This window comes from Camelina sativa, chromosome 4 (genome assembly GCF_030686135.1).
Source record: "Camelina sativa cultivar CO46 ecotype springtype chromosome 4, ASM3068613v1".
Taxonomy (NCBI): domain Eukaryota; kingdom Viridiplantae; phylum Streptophyta; class Magnoliopsida; order Brassicales; family Brassicaceae; genus Camelina; species Camelina sativa.
The window spans coordinates 15,867,999-15,873,339 of NC_141883.1; the positions used below are offsets into that span (position 1 = coordinate 15,867,999).

A 5,341-nucleotide genomic window follows, 5' to 3' on the forward strand; every position below is an offset into this window, starting at 1 on the left:
TGCTTTATATTCTACCTCGACCGGAAGGTGACAGTTTTTTCCATAAAGAAGCTGGAAAGGTGTCCGCCCAATCGGTGTTTTGTAGGCTGTCTGGTAGGCCCATAATGCATCATCTACCTTGAATGACGAATCCTTTTTTGTGATTCCCACGATACTGGCCAATATCGCTTTGATCTATTTATTACTCACCTCCACTTGGCCGCTGGTTTGCGGGTGGTAAGTTGTTGCGATTTTTTGCTTGACTTTGTGCTTCTTTAATAAGCCGTCGAAAACTCTATTAATGAAGTGGGTTCCTCCATCGCTGATTACTACTCTTGGGATTCCAAATCTTGGGAAAATGATGTTTTTGAACATCTTCAAAACGACCTTGTGGTTAGGCCTGGGCAAAAAAACCGGAACCGAAAATCCGAACCGGAACCGACCCGAAAATATGGACCCGAATCCGAACCCGGAACCGACAAAATACCCTATTGGGTCCTAATCTCCAAAACCCGAAAACCCGGAACCGAACCCGGGACCGAACCGAGAACCGAATGGGTACTCGACATACGCGAAATAAAATAATATACATAATATATTAGTTATAATTTGTTCCTTTATAGCATAGTCATTCAAAACTATAGGTGAAAATTTAAAATTATTTATTTTCTAGATTAAAATACTCAAAATAACCAAAATTATACTCACATGTTTAGCTATATATTCAAAAATTTAACCAAAACTTTTAAAACTTAAATTTTTAAAGTTTTTTTTCTTAATATTAAGTTTTAAAATTTTTGGATAATCGGGTAAAAAACCGGGTATTTCGGGTAATCGGGTACAAAATACCTGAACCCGATTGATATCCGATTTTTTTGGGTATTTATAGGTTCTGAAATTTTAGACCCGAACCGACCCGAACTCGGTAAGACCCGAATCGAACCCGAACCGATATTTTCTATTACCCTATTGGGTCCTAAACTCCTCTACCCGAAAAACCCGAACCCGATTGGTTCCTACCCGAACCCGACCCGAGTACCCGAATGCCCAGGGCTACTTGTGGTCATTTGTCGGGCTGGCGATTGCTTCGACCCATTTTGAGACATAGTCGACTGCTACCAGGATGTACATATTTCCATTTGAGGGGGGGGGGGGTTGAAAAGTCCCATGAAATCTATTCCGCAAACATCGAAAACTTCGACTTCTAAAATCGGCTGTTCAGGAATCTCATTCCTCCTACCGATGTTACCCATTTTCTGGATGGATCACACTTGGTTATGAAGAGTTGTGCGTCCCTGAACATGGTTGGCCACCAGAGACCAGCTTGAAGTATCTTTTAGACGGTTTTGAAAGTAGCAAAAAGACCTCCATAGTCGGACCCATGACAGTGCTCAAGTACCCCTTGAACTTCTTCTTCTGTTATACATCGTCTGAACAGGCCATCTGTCCCTTTTTTGTACAAGTAAGGCTCATCCCAGTAATAGATGTTGATGTCCCTGAAATTTTTTTTCTTTTTGTGAGCATCGTAATCCTTAGGAATTTCCCCGTAAACCATGTAGTTCACGAAGTCAGAGTACCAAGGTAGCCTAGCTAACTCGATTGCCATGAATTCGACCAACCCTGTTGACTCGGGGATCGAGTGAGCTATCGTGTGCCCGGTCGTGTGGCTCATTTCTTCCAAGAAGTTGATGTGCATTAGCCTCTCTTCGGGCATCGAGTCATCTATTTTAAGTGGATCCTCAATTCTCATTCTAGACAAATGATCTGCCACTCCGTTCTCGATTCCTTTCTTATCTAGAATTTCTATGTCGAATTCTTGCAGAAGAAGTATCCATCTGAGGAGCCTAGGTTTGGTGTCCTTTTTCGAGTAAATGTACCTTAAGGCAGCATGATCTGTGTAAACAACCACTTTCGATCTGACCAAGTAACTCCGGAATTTCTCAAACGCAAAAACTACAGCGAGGAGTTCCTTTTCAGTTGTTGCATACCTTGTCTGGGCATCGTCCATGGTTCTGCTGGGATAGTAGATCACATGGAGCTTTTTATCTATCCTTTGGCCAAGTACCGCCCCTACTGCGTAATCTGACGCGTCACACATTATCTCGAAAGGATAATCCCAATTAGGAGCTTGAACTATTGGTGCACTCACCAGAGCTTCCTTTATCTTGTTGAAGGCATCTATACAATCCTTATCGACTATAAATTCTGCTTCCTTACAGAGGAGTCGCGTTAACGGCCTGACGATCTTAGAGAAATCTTTAATAAATCTCTTGTAGAAACCCGCGTGACCTAGGAAACTTCTGACGTCTTTCACCGATTTAGGTGGTTGCAGTTGAACCATCACTTCTATCTTGGCCTTGTCAACTTCTATCCCCTTTTCTGAGATCTTGTGTCCAAAGACTATCCCATCCTAGACCATAAAGTGGCACTTTTCCCAGTTTAACACTAGGTTGGTTTCTTCACACCTTTGGAGCACCTTGCAAAGGTTTGAAAGACAGGATGAGAAAAAAGCTCCATATACTGAAAAGTCATCCATGAAAACCTCCACCATTTCTTCTATTAAATCTGAAAAGATGGACGTCATGCATCAGTAGAAAGTCGCGGGAGCGTTGCACAAACCGAAAGGCATCCTCTTATAGGCAAAAGTACCATAAGGGCAAGTGAAAGTCGTTTTCTCCTGGTCGGTAGGGTGAATAGGTATTTGGAAAAATCCACTATACCCATCAAGGAAACAGTAGTATGGGTGGTTAGCGAGTCGTTCCAGCATCTGATCGATGAAAGGCAGGGGGAAATGATCCTTTATGGAGGCTAAGTTTAGCTTCCTATAGTCAATACACATTCGATGACCTGTTATCGTCCTTGTGGGAATTAGCTCGTCTTTCTCGTTTTTGACAACAGTGATTCCTCCTTTCTTTGGAACACAGTGCACCGGGGACACCCAAGTGCTATCAGAGATGGGGTAGATAACTCCAGCATCGAGCAACTTCAGAATTTCCTTTTTCACCACTTCCTTCAGGTTCAGGTTTAGCCGACGCTGAGGTTCTACACTAGAATATGATTCAACCTCCAGGTTTATCCGGTGGGTGCAGAGATAAGGGGATATACCCTTGATGTCATCCAGAGCCTATTGCTCTTCTATAGTTTCTTAATCGAGTGCAAAGCAATTTCAGTTCTTTTTCAGGCAGGCTAGAATTGACGATAACTGGATAAGTTGAATTAGGTCCCAAGAAAGCGTACCTTAGCCCAAATGGAAGAGGTTTAAGTTTCACTTTAGGCGCCTTTGACTCGGACCAATCATCTGTGGTTCTTAGTTGCAGCTCAAAGTTGTGCTCGATCATCTTACCCGATGAGGCGATCGTGTTAACCCACCGGGTTGGTGATCGGGTGGAGTGGTGTTTAGCAACTGCACGACATGACGTAGGAGGTGGCTACTGACTTGTCCAAGCTTCGGTTTTCGAGCATTATCCCCTCTCTTTCAGCTTCCCTCATGTCTTCACTTAGCTCCGGTTGGATGACTTCCCGATAGGTATCAAGCAGTTCCTTTTAGAGCTTCATTTCTTGATGTACGAATCCCTCCTTACTATCAATTGTCAGCGCTGTTTGTAAACAATCCCCGATTGCAATCTCCTCAAACGCCTCTTCACGCAGTTTTTCTAACTCCTCTATCCAGAAGGTTTGCCTTGCTATTGTGGGTTTTTTCATAGTTTCCCGAATGTCAAACTGCATAGTAAGGTCTTCCCCGAGCTTCAGATTGATCTTTCCATTCCTCACATCTATCATTGCCCCTACAGTGGCTAAAAATGGTCGTCCTAAGATAAGAGGATCCATTGGCTCCACATCCATCTCCAAAACCACGAAGTCGGTTGGTACATCAACTGACCCTACCTTGACCGGCAAGTCTTCCTATACTCCGCTTGGCAACCTTGTAGTTCGATCTGCCAAGACCAATTGGATGTCGGTGGGCTTGAATTTCTCGAATCCAAGACGTTTGGCTATAGTTAAAGGCATTAGGCTGACTGATGCCCCCAAATCGCAAAGACATCTTCCTAACTTCAAGGGTCCAATCGAGCAAGGTAAAGAAAACGACCCCGGGTCGCTCAGTTTCTTAGGTGCAGTAGTCCTCTGGATTATAGCACTGCATTCGTGATTGAGTATAACCATCCCTTGCACTTGTTTGATCCGCTCCATCACCGCATCCTTCAGGAATTTCTGGTAAGGAGGTATCAGGGTGAAAGCGTCCATTAGAGGCATGCGAAGTTCGAGTTCATGCATCTGTTTCTCGAACAATGCCTTGTACTTCTCAAGAAGTTCCTTGCGAAATCGTCTAGAGAATGACAAAGGTGGCTTGTAAGGTGGAGGGATGAATCTTCTTTATTTCTGTTTCTCTCCTCCTGGTTTGTCTGCAGGAGGTGGATTGACCGAGGTGTCAACCCAATCATCTATCCGAGTAGTGTGGTCGGGTGCCGGGTCGGGTTGCTCTGGAGAATGGTTTGGTGGTTGAGCAGGAGTGGGCGGTTCACCGGAGATCCTCTCCATCTAAATCATTGCTGTCCTCAGTAATGTGTGGTGGTGCCGTCTGAGGTGGTAATTGGCGTCCACTCCGTAGGGCTATGGCAAGCGCAGACTCCTGACTTTTGGAAGTTGAGGCTGATTTATCTGTAAGCACCTAGATTCGAGAGCCTAAGGCATCAAGCTTGTTGTGTAGTTGCTTGAAATTGGCTGATAAACGGCAGGCAAGATCATTGAATCTTGTAGTTATTTGTATGGCATCAATCTTCTGAGTTGACAGGACTTGGTGCATCAGTGAGAGCAAATATAGCGATGAGGAATTATATGAAGGTATTGGGCTGATAGTCTGATTAGTTGGGATGTAGGTCCTAGTCCTTGTTGTGTGACCACTTTGATTATAGATGTAGTTCATGTCCTCTAGCTAAGGATTCTCCCCATCTTGTTGTAAAAACTGCTCTTCCTCTGAGATTGCATGAACATGCTGCTTCTGGTTGAGGAGCTTATCCAACTTTTCATTGAGGGCTTTCATGTCCCTCTTGTACTTGGCATCTTCCTCTCCAGTAGATCGCACAGTGCGATCGTAATCCTCATTGTAATTCCCATCAGATTGAGCTAAGTTCTCAATGAGATCCCAGCCTTCATCGACATCCTTGTTGAAGAAGTTACCATTGCTTGCGATGTCCAGCAACATCCGTATTTTTGGGACCACTCCTCGATATAGTGTACTTAGCAATGAAGCATTGATGAATCCATCATGAGGGCATCTGGTGGTGTATCCCTTGAAACGTTCCCAAGCTTCATTGAACGTCTCATTTTTTTTCTGAACAAAGCTGGAAATGTCATTTTGCAGCTT

General features: G+C 44.0%; 1 non-coding gene across 1 annotated transcript; it reads left to right on the forward strand.

Moving 5' to 3' along the window:
- The first annotated feature begins 5,234 nt into the window (after positions 1-5,234).
- LOC147945790 (small nucleolar RNA R71) lies at positions 5,235-5,341 on the forward strand. The gene has a single exon (XR_015597867.1). It is a non-coding gene; the product is annotated as a small nucleolar RNA R71 (small nucleolar RNA).